Raw genomic sequence first — 18,422 nt, 5'->3', positions numbered from 1 at the left:
GGAGGAAAATAGAGCCTTACTTGCTGGCTTCCTGCCCCTTATCAATTTTAGGTGACATAATATTGAAACAGAGGCTGTGTTACATATAATCAAGCATTTCCCAGTGGTATTAAAGCCATGGTATTTGCAAGCACCATTTCTGAATCAACTAATGAATAATAAGATAAACAACTACAGCTAATTGTTCAAGTGCCATTTACTGGATACTTTATCAAGCACTTTATTAATATTATTTCATTTAATCTACATAACAACCAATGAGATGGATGCTATTATTCCCAAAATATAGATGAGGAAGTTTGGGCTTAGAGAAAATAACTTTTCTAATTTTCTCTGTTTTTAGTAACAGAGCCAGGAATCCAATGTAGGCAATATGTCGTCTGCCTCAATATTCCAATTCACCCAGGTAATCAGATTTAGGCTTAGATAGACCAAACACTCTATCTACTTTTTAATTTTAGGGAATGGATCAATTTTAATGGATGTTATATGTTATTTGTTTTGTTACCCATGCCTCTCTCATCTGGATTATCCAAACCCCCTCCACAAATGCATAATTGGCAAAGACTCTTCAATTTTTGCATGGTGCCTTTTCATGTATGTGCTTGGTAAATTTTTATGTGTTCATTATGACAATTTTCTGTTTTTGCAGACTACTCCCAACTTTCCAATATTGTTCTTTTCTTTTGATAATTTAACTTGCTACAATATTTTCTCCTCCTCTATTATTCCTGCTACTATATACTCTCTTTCCTAGTCTTAAGATGTTGCTAGATTTTGAATAAACATATGTAAATATATTTGACTAAATATGTCATCATGAATTTTCATCGGTAAAGTTGAACTATAATATTATAGATCTGCAAGTTCAGCTAATCCCCTTTCCTATCTCTTTAAGGTAATTGCCTGTTGGTTGGTTCCAGAGTCTTCCATCTACAGTTATTAGTGGGCTGGTTGTGGGGATGGGGGAATGGAGGGCCTAGGAGGGCAGGACACATGTAAGGCTGGGCGGGAAGTATCAGGAAACCCCTCCTCAGGAAATGGGAAGGTAAGCCAGACTCAGAAAATCAAGGACCAAATGTTTTCTCTCAAATGTGGATGCTAGAGAGAGAAAAGGAATGAAAAAGGAATCTCATGAAAATAGAAGGGAGAGCAGTAGAACTGTGGAAGGAGATCAAGAGAGAGGGGGAGGGGAGGCTAGGGAGTACTGGGGGAGAAAACAACCAAATTACACTGTGTTGATGTGCAAACAGACCACAATGAATCCCACCTTTATGTATATTGTAATGCATCATTTTTTCTTTTTCTTTAAATAACTTCTTTTAAAAATTTGTTCTTTCTAGATATACATGACAATAGAGTATATTTTGACACATTATACATACATAGAATAAGTGTAACTTGTTTCAGTTAGGATCCCATTCTTGTGACTGAACATGCTGTGGGATTATACTGGTCACGTATTCATATATAAGGATGAGAAAGTTATGTCCAATTCATTCCACTGTCTTTCCTATCCTATCCCTCCTTCCTTCCCTTCATTCCCCTTTTTCTAATCCAATGAACTTCTATTCTTCCCCTCCCTTCTTGTGGGCTAGCCTTCACATATCAGAGAGAATTCTAATGAATCAATTTTTTAAGTGAAAGGAAGATATACAGTAGAAGAAGGGGATGGGGGAGGGAAGAGGGGAAGGCCAAGGAGATACTAGGGAATGAGACTGATCAAATTAGGTTATATGCATGTATGACTATATCATAATGGATGATACTGTGATGTATAATTATAATGCACTAATAAAACCATAAACAGTGGATACAGGAGTCCCCAGAATTCTACCCAATCCCTTTGGGTTAGGTTGGTGAATCAGATATGAGAATCTCTGCTAGTGTTTAGAAGTCCTAAGCTGTCACAAGCCTGGAATTCCTTATGGACATTTAAGTGGGCGCAGGAAAATGGCCACCAGGTGGTGCCAAACCACAACTGAGTTGGATTTGATTCTTACCTGGATGCCTGAAACTGCCCGGGACCACGCCTGTCCATAGTTAGAAAGAGGCACAAAAAGAATTCATTGTATATTGTAGAAAATACAGAGATTTGGAGTTGGACGCACATGTATTATATCTTCCTGCTTCCAAGGTTTTCTGTGCAGCCTAAAGCCAGACAGTAGCCTAGGTGCAAGCAGGCAGAAAGCACTAGGACCCAGCTTGTGTATTTGTACCTAACCTGGAAAAGAATTGATGTGGCCTGCAGTTTGTTCCTCAAATATTGAATTAACTTTTGCTAATAGCACTCTTACTGTATTGGAAGCAGAGTGACCTTTTTCTCATTTGGTGTTGAATCCAACAGAGTAAGACTATTTCTAGAATGAAATTATCTGTAAATAATTGAACACATTTTCGTCTTTTAAATCCACTGGCTTCACCAAGTCACCCAGTTGGGACTGGTATACACCACTGAAAAGCAGATATCCTATCCTAGAAATGTCTGGAGATGAAAATGTCGTTCTTCGTGGAAGAATGGAGATTTCTTGGCAGCTTTACAAGATTTCATCAATAGCAGAAAAGCAACATTGAATAGTAGGGCAAGAGAGGCTCAGGGACCAAAGAAGTACCTTGGCCAGGCAGAAAGAGCAGAGTAAGGAAAGAATCCTTAAAGTTGATTACAAGATAGCTTGAGGAACAGAGTGAGAACAGCCTGGCACAACCATACTGGGTGAGGGACAGGAGGATTAAATTTTGTCTACATAGTCTGGTGAAGGGGCCAGGGATGGGGGATAAAGAGATATAGGAGATGTGGCTGGCATTTTGGTGTGCTACAAAAAGAAGCTACACACACACACACACACACACACACACACACACACACCCTTTGTAAATCTTTTAAAAGAATCTGGGACAACAGCAAGGTAGTGCATTGGACAGAGAGCGTCTCAGACTCTGAACCTTTGGAGTCTGCTTCGGACCCCAGAGATGTCTCTGATTTGAGACTAGACTCCAGTGTATCTCTAGAATTCTCTGGGCCTCTGTTGATGAGAACTAAAGTAATCAGGGATCTCTAATGCACTTTCTAAATAAAAATTCTTATGATTGTGTCTTCATAGATGGAAAAATTATAAATGGAAGTAGTATTCCTTATGTACAGATTGGTGAAATTAGTAGAAAATATTGACAGAAGACCAAGAAAAGAGTCAGCTTTTCTATGTGCCCAGGTGGGAGAATCTGAAGGCATGCCCTGGGGAAATACCCAGCGCCTAAAGGGTTAATGAGGATGTCAGATAAACAACAATTACAATGGCTAATCTGCCAGTAATTTTTCATTTTTTTTATTCCTCCTGAAAAAGAAGATAGGAAATATCAGAGAAAATATAGATGTGGACTAAAACTAGTCCCAGATATCTTGAATGGCTTCTGATTAAATTCAGGAACATCGGAATTATTCAACTCTTTGATTCTGTGGGAGATCAGTTTGATGTTTCTGTAGATTTCTAAAGGAAATTATGAGCTCAGTTTTTTTTTTCTTTTAAATCAGCAGAACCTGATTCTTCAGAGCAGCTCAGCAGGATTTCTGAAGCTGGTCAGATTGAATCTTCCCCAGGACTTAAATGGCGAGAGCAAAAGATAAAACAATGATTTCAAAAGCAGGTTCCTAAAGCTTATAAACCAAGCTAAATTGAAATTCAGGGTTAGGAGGTGACATCTTTGTAAAGAGATGTCTGGAGAAATGGAAACCCAGTTAGCAATGACTTTCCTGGTTACTTGTCCAAGTGTGGGGGCACCCAGGGTCAAGGCTGTGACTGGGCTCTTAAGTTGTAGGTATAATGAAGTCCGGGGGTTTGAAAATTAAAAAGATTTGTTTTTCTTTCCCTGATCATTTTAGAAAACGTCCAATGTGACATTTTCAAACTCAAAACTATTTCTGTCTGGTTCTGTTGTTATAAGTGACTTAATATCCAAGTCTTGAATTTTGGAAACTGTTCTTACCATTTCCCAAGGGTAAACCATCAGTAGAGTAAATCAAAGACAGACTCACTCTCACAGCCAAGATTGTCCTCCTAGAACCAACAATGTTTTCTCTAGAAAAGGAATATCATAGTGTGAACATGTTTTGAAAAGTACAAATTATCTTAAGCAATAATGTCATTAAATAGCACACATGTCACCTAGTACCACATGTGCCTTCTATGGTTCCCCCCCATAGGAGGCACTGTAGAGAACAGGATAAAGGCAAGGTGAGACTGGTACTCATCCATGAGTCAGGGCAAAACTAAAGGTGCACATTATTTGAGGTAGTATATAATGAGATAGAAAACTGAGTGTCAAATGTGTAAAATAAAGACTTGGAAATGGAAGAAATTAATGAGAACTCAAGTAGTCAAGGGTCACTTTATGGAGTGGATGAGACCTAAGCCAGTTCTTGAAGCCAAGGTTGGTTTGGAAAGATTGAGGTGCAGATAAAGTGACATTGAAGTCAGCCTATGTGTGCTGACAGGGGAGGGGAAGAGGAGAAAAACAAGAAATAAAGAAAGAAAGACAAAGGAAAAGGTGGAGAGACTGCATGTTTGAGGAGTCTGAAGATGGAGAGAAGGGAAGAATGTGAGGGACTGGCCAGCAGGGTCCTCCTGAGTGGCAGACTGGGAGCGGAGGAAGCTTAGAGGCCAGAGGCCTCTGATGGACCTCATTTGTTTCCCCTCATTCTGAGGAGTCCTTAGACCTCTCTATGCTCAAAGGACAAGATGAGGATTTTCTCATACTAGCTGTGGAAGCATCTCCTGCTCCATCTACTTCACCACCCGCCAGAACTGAGATTGCTACCTTGCTTCAAAGCCCTTCAAGCTCCAGATCCTCCAGAGTTTATTTCTCACACGGCATTTGAAGTTTTCTTTTTGTCTGTTTGTGCTGTACAGATCTTATAGTGCTCGGTAGCAGAAAGGCTTCACTATTGTCAGAAGTCACGGTCTTCCCATAGTTCCTTAAGCTCCACATTAACCTGGGAAATTGTAATCCAGGAATAAAAAATAGGTGGAAGTGATAAAGACACAAACCCTCACTTGAAGAAGGTGAACATGCCCCTTTGAATGACAACTGCTCCAATTTATATTTATGGCATATGCTTCGGGACAAGATTAAAAAAAAAAGAATATGAAATCATTTTTTAACTTAATGGCAGATCTTCTAGAAATCTAAAAATAACTTTATAGGGATTCTAAAAACAGCCATAATTATTTTTAAATGTTTGCAGTTATTTTAAAGTTGTCATAATTTTAGTAATACTAAAATAAAATGGAAAAGCTTAATGAGAAGGTGAATTATTTTGAACTCAGCTTAACATCGGCAGAGTTATTTTCTATAGCTCCTAATAGTCCAGGTTCTGGAAAGACACTGTTTTACTGGACCTTGAAGAATTTTATTGTTGCAGAAATATTGTCAATTCAGAACATTCGAATATATCAAAGAGAAAAAAGTATTCATAGTTTTGGCATTTTCAAATCCATTTTTTTTTTTTACCTATACCTAATTCAGTGTGATAGTATTTTAGAGGTAAAGATGCTTATCACATTGATGGATTAAGAATTCCATACAACGTAGATTCTGAAAGATGTGGGGAAATTTTCAATTAAAGTGTGTTTAGATGGATTAAGAAGGCATCATGCTTCTGAAGAATGGAAAATTTTGAAGTCTTCTCAAATGTTTTCATTTACATTTCAAAGAAGATCTTCAAGGCAATAACAACATTCATCATTTTTTGACTTGTGAAAGAAGTAAATGTTTTTCAAGGAAAAGATGTATAATACAAAATACCAATGACAATAAAATGAAACAATTTATTTACTCTTCTCATAAATTTTTTAAAAATATAAACCATATGTCAGTGCAGTATCTTAGACATGAGTACCATAGATTTAAGCATGCCTGACACAGGGCAGGTCTTCAAAGAACTTAGTTATCTCTTGAATAAGTGAAATAACAATTGAAGTTCAGTGATAATAATGAATAGGATGGGTAAGATACAGGGTGTCAAGGTAACAACAGAGTACCTCACGAGGCAGAGGCTGGTGGGATGGTAATGAAATCTAAGCATGCATCTGAGGAAGAAGCAAGACTTCTTTAAGTGTAAAAGTAGTGGAAGTTGAGAGGGTTTCCACTGAGGGTCCAGAACATTTGAAGATCTTGATTAAAAAGAACATGGCAAAGCTGAGGAACTGTCTGATCATTCAGAGTGAACTTTCTTGACATTTTTGCACTTATAGATCTTGTCTATTTTTAAAGCTGTGTTGAAATATATTTTATCACACTTCAGATCAAATAATTTTCAACCTAAATTACTCATTTAGTAATAAATTGTGTTTATTGGTCCACATCATTGAAATTCTTCTATGTAATGTTTTATGGCAACACACCTATGAAATAATAATCCCATAACTAATCATTCCATTTTTATGGAATAACTTTATTTTTCTTCAATATAAAAAAGCATTTTAATAGGTATCTTACACACATCTCTAAATGTTTTCTTAATGTATTATTCAGAATTATACAATTTTAATATCAAATAAACCTAGCTCACATTAAACACTCACCAACATGAATTAGTGTCATTTCAAATTCTTTATTAAGAAGCATTTTTGGAAAAGCATAACAGGTGGGACATACACAAATTGACTTCAACAACCATAAACTGATTTGGAGCCTTATCCAAAGGTCTCATGTCTGAATATTCTGGCTCATTCTCTTATCAAAGTCTCACCTTGGTCCACCAATCACTAGCTAGTTTCTTTAAAATCCTCCAGTTGGATGTCAGAGAAAGCTTGAAGCAATTTTAATCTCTGATTCCCCATGTTTATTTTTAAATAAGGGTCTCAGTAATAGTAGCAGAAAACAGAAATCTTGACTTGGGATGAATTCCAGTACCTTGTTCTAATTGGCCGTACCTCTGCAGCCAGGAAAGTGGCATGCTGTTTGGAATTGGAAATGGATCATTGCATAAACCTTTGCAAAAAGTGTCTCACAAAGGTAAGAAAGTAAATAAACAATAAGCACGCCTACAAGATCACATTTCAGATTTTTGAAAAGAAAAAGAGGAAGTACTGAATTGAAAATCTCTGATTTTCAATTTAATGCTGGTCTTCCTCCCTCCCCAGATAATCCATTCCCCAAGCTCAGGAAGCACCATCTGTCATCTCTGTTCCTACATTGCCTGTGAAACTACCCAGCAAGTAGCACCAGCAAAAGCAAATTGAATTAATGAATGAGTAGATGGATGAAAGAAAGAACAAATGAGTGGACATTAACCCCAACACCCTTAGAAGAATAGAATGTGATTCAAAGCAACATGGACCCCATGTTAGCATGTCCTGAGCCTGCCCGACCTTAAGATGACTTGTCCATGAAGATGGGGGGGCACTACTCTAACAAGTGCCTCCACAGCTCTTAAACGCATAGTGAAGGAATGAGTTTTGAATAGACATGAGTTGTCTGCACAATATTATCTTTTCTATTTTGTATTTTTTCAAAGCTTTCCCTTTAATGTTTATCTTTCACTTGCACTGCAGTATTTTAAAAAAGTTATTACACAATCTTTTTACATGTTTATGGGGTACAATAATTTGATATATGCATAGAAAACAAAATGACCAACTCAAACAAAATCCCAGTGAGATATCTTCTCAGGTAGAATGGCTATTACCCCAATGATGAAAAATAGCACATGCTGGTGAGGATGTGGAGAAAGGGGAACTCTAATGCTCTGTTGGTGAGAATGTGAATTATTATTATTTCTGTCCATTACAGAAAATAGTATGGTTGTTTAAAAAAAATTTTTTTTAGTTGTTGATAGACCTTTATTTTATTCATTTATTTATATGAGATGCTAAGAATCAAACCCAGTGCCTCACACATGCCAGGTGAGTGCTCTACCACTGAGCCTCAACCCCAGCCCAGTATGGTTACTTTTCATGGTAGTTGTAATCAAGTTTTGTACTTTTAAGAAGAAATGTAGCTCCTAATTTTCCAGTTTGGAAACAGTCTTAGCACCAGGCTACAAAATTGCCTTTTCCCAAATAACAAGACTTTTCCTCAAAATGAAGACACATCGTAGAGGGGAATAATACTGAAATGCTGTGTTCTAAAGATCATTGTCAACTTTAGAGAACCTCAATGCTGAACATCAGGTGCTGAAAAAGAACTAGTGAAAATCATTAAAAGAGAAAGAAAAGAATCCATAGACTTAAAGGAGTGTTGGAATGAAGATCTGGTGATAGACATTTTACAAACCAAGGCAGCGTGGGAGGGCTTCAATTTGTATTTTTAAATGTGAGCAGATGGGCTGAGCACTCTTATAGAAAGTGGATGTGTGTGTCTCTGTGATGGGAATGTAGTTCATGAAGGCTGTTCCTTTGCAGGTGGGAATGATATGAGCTTACTCACTTTGCAATGATAAGAAAGCTAAAATCAAACCCCAAAAGCTTTTCACATATGGTGACCCAGTTCTTCATGTTTTCTTATTAACTATCCAGAGAGTTGTTCTTTCTTTTCAGTTGACAATTTGAGTGAAAAGGGTAGTACTTCCAGAAGAAATTTGAGTGTCAGGCATATAAAGCTTAGCTGTGTCACTGCAGTAGACTGTTACGTACTCCTAACAGTCCTGGGTATTATGGGAGTTAAAGCAGAGGGGAGTAAAGACACATTTCCTGCTTATAAATCTAGCATGAGAAGCAAAACTACTGTGATATTAAAGAATAGGAACAATTAATAAGTGTTGACAATGTGCATAGGTATACACATTATTGTTCCCCTTTGCTTTCAAGAGAAACTATTGAAGGTAAAGACTCTGAAAACAGAAGACCTGAGTTCAAATCCTGTCTCTACTACTTCCTAGTAGAGTGACCTTGGGTAAATCACTCAACGTTCCTGTGTATCAGAGCCCTTGCCAGTAAAAAGGAAAGGATAGGAAAAGATAATAGTATTCATTGACAGTGAAGTTTAGGAAGATTAAATTAATTAATATAAGTGTTTAGAATAATGCCTAGCACATATAAAATGCTATATGATCATAATTGTCCCTTTTTATTACTTTTTGTTATTCTGATATGATACAGGTAAATAGAGTCTATATATATATATATATATATATATATATATATATATAGTCTCTCTCTTTCTCTCTCTCTCTATGTGTGTGTGTGTGTGTATATATATATATATATATATATATATATATATATATATATGTTTTTGTGGATGGTGTGTTTTCAGGGAATTGAACCCAAGGCCTCAGGCATACAAAGCACATGCTGTATCACAGAGAAATATCTGCAGCCCCCATTTTTGTTTTTAATTGGAACATCTGTTTTTGGGTTCACCTCACAACTCCAAATTAATATTTTAAGATTTTTTGAATGAGTGCGTGACATGGTGGCACACACTTGTAATACCAGTGACCCAGGAGGCTGAGATAGGAGGATTGGAAATCTGAGGCCTGCCTGGACAATTTAGCAAGAACCTGTTTCAGAAAAGGGAGAAGAGGCTGGGGATGTAGGTCAGTGGTAGAGCATGCTGGGTTCAATCCCCAGTCCCTCCTATCAAAAAGAGGGAGGGGGGAGAAGAGGAAAAGATAGGGGGAGGGGAAGGGATAGGAGAGAGAGAGAGAGAGAGAGAGAGAGAGAGAGAGAGAGAGAGAGAGAGAGAGAACTAGAGAGGGAGGGAGGGAGGGAGGGAGGAAGAAAAAGAAGAGAAAGATTTGTTGAATGAATCATGTTTATTCAATGTATAAGCTACACTTCAGTTCAGGCTCCAACTATGCATACCATTGTGAGGTTATAAAAATGAATAAAACAATTGTTATTAGATAGATTAAAATCCAATGGGACGTAGACATTCACATATATAATGACAGATTATTTTAGAAACCTTGATCGTATCCTCTTAGTCTTAACCAATTTCCATTTCAGATTCCTAATTTTTTAGCGAGTTCCTCTCTGCCATATGGCAAAATTTCCTCTTCCTTTGTTCTCTGTCCCAGCTTCTTTCTAAGCCTGTTCCAGCTTCATCTCTCCAACATTGCCAAAATGCACACAGCATTCCAGGTAAATCTGGCAGGATCATGTTTCCATCTTGCCACAAATACCCTTTGTGAAGGTTTTGCTGCTGAATTAAACACAACAGTGTAGTGGGCCAAATAGGAAATTATGCACAATGACTTCCAGAACTTTTTATTTTAAGTATTTCTTTTTCTTATGCTGAAATGATATATGCTCATAGTTCAAAATAGAAAAGAATTAAAAAAAAAAACAAAAACTACTTAGAGTCTCAACATCAGGAAGAACATAGCTACCATTAGTATTTTCATATATTTCTCTTCCTTCCTCTGCTGCCTAACAGATTTGAGACCAAACTGCTATTCTTTTCCTGCTTTTCAAACATTATTAAAATATGGGCATTTCCCCATGCCATTAAGTATTCCTAAAGGAGTCATTTGATGGATTTAATTATGATTTATTTAATCAAGTTCTTTTTATGAGCAGAGGCCATAGTATTCAAATAAAACATTGACCTGGTTTCTCCTTTGTGCTTTTAAAAGACATTACTCTAGTTTGAGTCACACAGAGCTTCCTGATCTTGTGTTCTTTTGCAATCAGTCTTTCTTGTTAAACACTTAAGAATTATGGAAAATGAGCAAGATTTAGGCCCAGTTATCCTAAGGCTGGGTTGTGTGGTGCCCCGCCAGTCCCTTTCTCTGCCTTCCCTTCACGGTCAGGTCATCTGTAAGCGGGTGACTTTCCCTGCCTGACTTACAGCGCACTTCCTGTGCAGATGCAATGAGATAGTTCATGTAAAACTGCTTGACAAATTATGAAAGGAAAGATTGTTTTCTTCTTGTGCTTTATTTTTCTAACCTGAAGGCAACATTAATTCTTCTTTAAATTTTTTCTTTTTAATTTTTAAGCAGAGAAAGGACTGCATTAAGGTGCTGAAATAGAACATTATTCAACTGCGTGATCTCCCAAAGGATTTGTTAATGTTTAACCCTAACTCACCCCTTTCCCTCAGTGACCTGATTTAGCTGACGATTTTACACAAGGTTATTTGGATGGTGAAAGTACAATTCTAAAATATTCATTATGAAAAAAAAACCCTATTGACAATAGGAAACCTTAGTTATTTGTTTCCAACTTCCTTTTTTATCATAAACTATAAATTTATGCTAGAAACAAAGTGTAGACATAATAACTACAATAGATTACCTACCCAAAAGGTAACAGCTAAGGGGCTTTAGATACTAGTTTACATTCTCTTAGCAACACTGCAGTTTATTAGTTGGGGTGAAAAGACTATTATTGGAACAAAATCATTTAGGAAAGATTCAGAGTAGTTAAAAAAAAAAATCTTAATTAGAAGAAAACTGGGTTTAAAAGAGGCTACAGAAAACAAACTTAATGGATATATAGACTCAACAAAAGAAAAACAAAGACTCCAGTATGGAGGAGAAGCAGACAGCAGACCTCTGGCCTCTCCTCCTTCCTACTTCCCTCCCTCCCCCCCCCTCCCCTCCCCTCCCCCTCCCCTCCCCCTCTCCCTCCCCCTCCCCCTCCCTGGTGCTGCCCTTGACTCATTGCACTGTGGGTGCTGGGTAAGTGAATGTCCTCCGTTTCACCCTGAGTGTTTTAGAATGGGGCCAATGTCTATGCCTTGATCACCATTTTTTTTTTCTTTTTTGAGGATTAAAATATTTTTATTTGAATATATTTTAACTGACACATAAAAAATAAAAGTTGTACATATTTATGGGACAACATCTGATGTCTCATTGTATGTATGCATTCTGTAACATTTAAATCTGGGTAAACATATTTACGTCCTCAGTTATCATGCATTATAGTGAAAACATTTAAAATCCTTTCTCCTAGCTTTTTGAAACGTACAGTACCTTATCTTTATCTGCAGTCACCCTACCTTGCACTAGCACACCAGAACTTACTACCTAACTGTAACCCAGTACCCAAGGACCACTACTTTTTTATCAATCAATTATATTTCATCCTCTGGTTATACCACAGTTTGTTTATCCATTCATCTGTTGATTAATGTTTCAATTATCCAATGTCAGATAACAGATCATTCCAGAATGTAAAGGCTTTAGACAAAAACTCATTTGTTTACTTACAGTTTCTGCAGGTCAGACATTTGGGAGCAGCATAGATGAGTGGTCAGAACTATAATCCTTCCTGTTGAGCAGAACTAGAGGATTTTCATGAGGCATCCAACCACAGCTTTTTACCCTGGAATCTTAAAGCTATGCGGAGAGTTCAGTCTTCATTATATTAGGCTTAACAGATTTGTTAAGGCTTGGTTTCCCCAGGTTCAAAACAAGCAATATTGACTGATGTCTGCACTCCTTTTGAACTTTGATATTATGTAGTATGAGCAGTGGGTAGACATGTTAATTGAAGAGGAGTCCCATGTAACTGACTCCTATATGTGATCCCTTCCCAAAGAGGCAAGATGGAGCCACTAGCTTTGTTGAGCCAAGATAATGTTTAAATTGGACAGACACTGTCCTTCACTTCCCTGGTCCTCCATTAGAGGAGGCTAGAAAGAGGACCTGGCTTCAGAAGCACCTTAGGGTGGAGAGGCTGGGAGAGGGGATAAGTGGGTTAAAACTATCATTATATTTTTTGCTCCTAAGTCAAATGAAGACTAAGTGACATTTACAGACTAGGTAAGATGAGGGGTATTGATGTGATGGTGATTAAATGTTACTAAAATAACAGCAGTGTGGCATTTAAAAACTCAGACCCTTTAAAACATCTTCTTGCCCTGCCTACTTTGTGTATATTTGTATAGTACAATTCTTACCCTATTTATTTGTTGTACCCAAATTTGGTTGAGTTTTATTTTCTCTAATGGATTTTAAAAGTATTAAGTATTGTGTTAGCCAGGGTTCTCCAGAGAAAAAAATAGGGAATTTTTTATTATCTATCTATTGGTTGATTGATTGATTGATTGATTGATTGAATTGGCTTATGTGATTATGGGGATTGGCTAGTCCAAAATGTGCAGAGCTGGTGTTCCTATTCAGTCCGAAGACTGGCAGGTTGCTGCAGGGCTAGGAAGACCCAATTTCCCAGTATAAAGGCCAAAAGGAATACATTCTATCTTACTCAAGGGAAAGTGGTCGTCACTCGTTTTATTCAGGCATTCAACTCTTTGAACAAGGCCCACTCCCATTATAGAGGGCAATCTTTTCCACTCAGTCTACTGACTTAAACAATAATCTCATCCAACAATTTCCTCACACGAACACCTAGGCTAATGTTTGCCCAAATATCAGGCACTTTATGGCCAGTCACGTTGTTACATAAAATTAATCAAAACAGATATATTGACTATGCATTTGTTTTTAAACTACACAAGGTGCCACCACCATCTCTTCCCAAGATTCTGTTTAAGGTCATTCCAGGGGTATATTTCACATGTATTTGAGAATCCCCACCCTGTAAGAAGGGAGTATCTTCTCAAAATCACCTTCCTAGATTTGGCCACCAAATGTAGAATGACTCCATTATGTAAACCTCTGTTCATCCCTGCAGCCCTTGGGAGGCCTAAGGACCAAACAAACTTTTCCTAACTACCAATCCTTTATTCCTAGCACTGTCATTATCCTCCTCCCCTCCCCCTTCCACATTTATGAAGTATCTATTTTATGCAGTTTATTAACAAGGGTTGGGAAAACTATAAGGATGACTATTAAATGGTCCCTAATTTTTCTCCATATGCCTTGAAATGTTCTGTAAAGTGGCATCATGATGACAGTAACTCCCAGTGCATTCTAACTTTGGTGATAAAACTGGAATTGTTGGCATGAGTTGTTGTGAATGGGCCACTGTGTTCTTTTACACCTCTTACTAAGGTAGGCTAGAAGAAATTCTAAAATAACCTGAAAGGCCAATTGTAGCATTACAGCTACTACACATTTGGTCCTAACAAGTGGTATTCCTTGTGGATAATTTTAGCATGGAATCTTTGGGTTTTACTAAGGGACTAAAATACCCTTGAAATTTTTTGGTTATTGTAAAACTTCTATGGCACATTTTCCTTTATTATGTCCTTTTGATTGGTTTTAATGGTCATTTGCTCTCTTTTTAATCATCTGTAATCATCAGCATCAGCTTGGTTAAACAACAAAAGGTATATAGAACTTGCTTGAATCTGGGCATGATCATTGTGAATGTGTGTCACCATACCCCCGACCCCCGAGGAACCTAAGGAAAAAGACTTGGGGTACTTGGAAGAAAATATAAGTGTTGAAGACCAAGAATTATTTAGAGAATATGGTCAGTTTTATGGTCTGGGAGGATGAAGAAAGAACTCAATTTTTGCAATTAAAGACTCTCTTTTAATTAAGAAGAAATAAGCCAGAATGAAGGGAAACAGGAGGTGTGCTATTCATTGTTCCCTCCAGAACCAGGATTACTACTCCTGAGGGTTCATAATGAATCCTACTTGCCTCACTCATCCTCTGTATGCCAAGTTGTTCATTTGTTCAGAAATGTGTCCATCACACCATGGATAACTCAGAAATGTTGACGGTTGCCAGCACCACATAGTACCACTGTATAAAGAAAACTGGGTATGCAGAAGTTTCCCAGAAGGGGCAAGGACTCCCGGCGCTCTGAGGACGGGGAGAGGACAAAAGGAGTGTGGACATCGGAGAGATGCACCCAGAATGCTACTGGGGCAGTGTTGAGGAAGGTCGCAGTCTGGCATTCGATGCGAAAGGAACTGATTGTATTGCAGCTCTGATTTTGGAGGAACAATAGCAGGAATGTTAACAAGGTAAACTGCTTCCCCTGGAAAGGAACCTCAAAACACGAGGTGGTGGGTGTGTGGATTCAAAAGTACAATCCGAATATGACTAATTCTTTTAACAAGGCCCCAAGAACCCTATTAGGTTGTTTAGCCTCTGATAATATGACTCCAGGAGCTTTCTCTTCCTCGGGTGGGAAGACGACCGGGCCGGGAGTGGGGACCCGGCGCAGTCGGTCCCGCGGCGCCTTCCGCCTGTTGAGGCTGCACTACTGGTGCGCTCCGCCGCTCTGGCAGCGATCCCGGAGCTGCATGAGTCAGTTTTGCGCTGAACCTCAGCATAATGGAGGAAGGTGCTATTTTGGGATAACAGGCATATGATCAGCTCTTTTTTTGGGCAGATTTCACAGGCCGCGATGTTTGCAGAAAGAGTGACTTTCCAGAATACCTCTCTTTCTGCTACAGCACAGAAAACCATCTCCCTAAGTCGTGGCCTCTCCAGCAGAAAAGATTTCACATTTGACATTGACAGTCCATTAATGGTGTTAACGATAGTAATAGCTTCAGAGCAGTTTAATGGAATATGTGTATGTGTGGTTAATAAGCTGCATTCTTTCCTTATTCACTATAGAAATAAAAGAAATAAAAGTGGGGACTAGTTTGAAGGGTGTGGAGAAGCTCAGAAGCTGGGTGGAGGGTCGTGCTAATAGAATCATGGAACCCAAAAGAATAGGTACTCCCTTGTCCGTTCCTCCCTTTTCCATCACTAAGTCATTTGCTCTCCTAGCCTTCCCAGGAGGATTGCCAAGAAGAGTTTTCAGTTCAGAATAGTTGTTGAGAAGGGTTGTGCTAGGATATAAAGCAGTTTTACTTTCTTTTTCTTGTGTGTATTATTATTCTTACTTGCAGTGAACACATATTCTTTTGATAAGCTAAAGTCAATAAAATATTTTATAAAAACATGAAAATGATATGTGTGTGTGTGTGTGTATGTGTGTGTGTGTGTGTGTGTGTGTGTGTTGACTTCTCGGATTGTGAAATTTGGGGACCTGCACCCTACTAGAGGTAATGCAGACAATATCTGCTTATTTGTTAAAACCAATGTATTCAGGTTCTCAGCAGCCTTTGTGTCTACTGCCTCCTCATGCTCCTCACTGGTATTACCCAAGTTTCAGGCCTTGTCATTTCCCTTCTGAAACTTTCAGAGCAGCTCTGCTATTCACCAACTCTCTGTCTTGTCCCATTCAATGTTTTGCATGCATATTTCTAAAATACAAATGTGTTGTTTTTTCTCTATTACACATTCCAATGACCTCACATCACCTATGGGATGAAGGCCAAACTCATTTGCATGACCCATGCATTTCTCAGTAAAGAAAGTATAGGATCTGAAATTAAACAAGATTGAGTTCCAATTCTCATCCTGCCATTTACCAGCTGTGTGGCCTTAGATAACTTCTCTGGGTCTTGATTTCCTCATCTCATTAAAAAAGGAGACTAAGCATGGTGGTTACCTGTGGTCAGCCTTACTGCAGTTCCTTGCTTTCCCTCTACTTGTGAATGTTGTATTCTCCTGGCTCTTGAAGTTAGGTGTAAGTGACTTGCTAAGCTAGAGAAAGGTAAGCAGAGGTGTCATTTCTGTGTCATTTCTGTGTGGAAGTATTCCGTTAACAGTACTCTGGGATGAATGTGAAAACGTGTTGATATTGAAGATTCCATAAGAATTAAGGAGACAGTGCTCAACCACACACAGAAGACAGCTGTCCTGGAGATCTACCCCAATCCACAGCAAGTCAGGTGTGCATGAGAAGTAAGCATTCGCTGGATGAAGCAAATGAGATTTGGAAGTTGTTGCTGTTTCACATCTCCATGTCCTTAACCATCATCACTCTGCAGGTACTGTTTTCTCCTACCTTGCTCAGCTTTTGACATTTATTCAACCCTTGAAAACCAACTTAAGTGTGTCTTCTGTGAAAGTTTTCCTTACATCTGCATCCATTCATAGCCCAGGTGGGTTAGTTGTATGGTCCTGTATGCAGGTTCTCCTTAGTACTTCAATGCTAGATCACAGTGACAACATTATGGATCTGACTTTCCTGATGAGTTGTGAGTTCCCTAAGAGGAAGATTCTTTCTTGACCATTTTTATAGTGTCAGAATGTGTAACAGTGTCCTCCACAAAGTGTGTGTTTAATAAAATGTAAAAATAAGCAAATGTACTCCCCGAACTAGCAAGGGAGATAAAACCAATTCCACTATAACAGGAAAAGTGATTGACACAAGGTATGAAGGCTCTCCTTTCTCCAAAGCCACCAAATTCTATATTCCCTTTCAACCCCAAAATACTTTTACCTTTGTCACAATTGGCTGGTCTGACTTTCTGATTTCACAGATGAGGTCACTGAACTCAAGGAGAGGGCACAGGTGGCACAACAAGATGGCGTCAGACTCTGGAGCAGAAACCAGATGTAATTTTTCTGAATATCTGATAACATGATTGTCAAAGGACTGTAATATGCAAACTTATAAGTTCCCCACAGGCAGGAGGAGAGAAAGACAAGAAAGCATTGCAGTGAGTTGAGAGGCGGACTCCCAAAAGATATGCCCATAGCCTAAGTCCTGGTCCTGTGAACCTGATCTTACTTGGAAAAAGGATCTTTGCAGATGCAATTCTCCAGGTGAGATCATTCCAGATTATCTGGGTGGTCCCTAAATCAAATGTTAGACATCCTTGTAAGAGACACACAGAGGAGAAGACCACATAAAGCTGGAGGCAGAGATTAGAGTTATGCAGCACACACCAAGGACCTCTTGGAACTCCCAGAAGCTAAAGAGGTAAGAGAGGATCCTCCCCTAGAGCCTTTGTTGGAAGCTCAGCTTTGTGAACACCTTGATCCCCAATATCAGGCCTCCATAACAGAAGCTTGTAGTCATTTGTTATAGCCCTAAGAAACTAATGCAAACATCATTGCTGGCTAATACAAACATTTCTCCCAGGGCATATTTTCCAGTTAAGCTTTTATAATATTCTCTGAAAAAGAAAAAAAAAAAATTAACCCTTTCTTGTTAAAAAATGAAAATGCTTTTCCTTTTTTTTTTTTTTGTTCTTTTAGTCTCCAATTTTGGTGAGGTGAGGAATTCCTTATAGCTATCAATCCCCTAAAACATTGACCATTCTATCCAACTATTTTAGATTTTCCCCCACTGAAATTCAAGGTATAGTATCCCCATCTAGAGTGCTTTTACCCTGGAGCACATTCTAAGAGAAACAATGACATTGTTTTGAGCTTTGTCTCACCTTGGAGCCCGAGGGGTGCTTCTGGTACCTGGAGTAAAAACTTTCGCTCCTGTTCTCCCAAAGTCCTGTACCAGTGGACTTCACAGAGTCGTGGTAAGAATCAGATGAAAGAGGTATCTATGGGAGATTTATAAGGTGTGAAGTGGCATGTGGAGAGGATGGGATTAATGTTGCAGTTGCTGACTAACATGTATGAACTGCACTGAAAACGCCTGGAACCCCAGGGTGTATGATGCAAGACGCCCTCCGGGTCTCCGCTCTCGCTGCTTTTACGCTATGTTTTGCTGCCATCGTGTGGCCGCTCTGGTAGTTGTTCGTGTTAT

At 38.5% G+C, this 18,422-nt stretch overlaps 1 protein-coding gene across 2 annotated transcripts in view; it reads left to right on the top strand.

The window, feature by feature from the left end:
- The window catches only part of Fgf12 (fibroblast growth factor 12), a 540,917-nt gene that overhangs the window by 126,369 nt on the left and 396,126 nt on the right, over positions 1–18,422 (top strand). Inside the window, exon 1 of one of the 2 annotated variants that reach the window (XM_047564228.1) lies at positions 14,660–14,832. The exons of the other annotated variant lie outside the window; for it this stretch is intronic. The gene's annotated coding sequence lies outside the window, so the exon portion shown is untranslated. Of the gene's footprint in view, positions 1–14,659; positions 14,833–18,422 lie in introns of those variants that run through there. 2 annotated transcript variants of the gene reach the window in all.

This window comes from Sciurus carolinensis, chromosome 9, assembly GCF_902686445.1.
Source record: "Sciurus carolinensis chromosome 9, mSciCar1.2, whole genome shotgun sequence".
Lineage (NCBI taxonomy): Eukaryota > Metazoa > Chordata > Mammalia > Rodentia > Sciuridae > Sciurus > Sciurus carolinensis.
The sequence above is the reverse complement of the archived record's forward strand: the minus strand, read 5'-3'. Positions and strand labels throughout refer to the sequence as shown.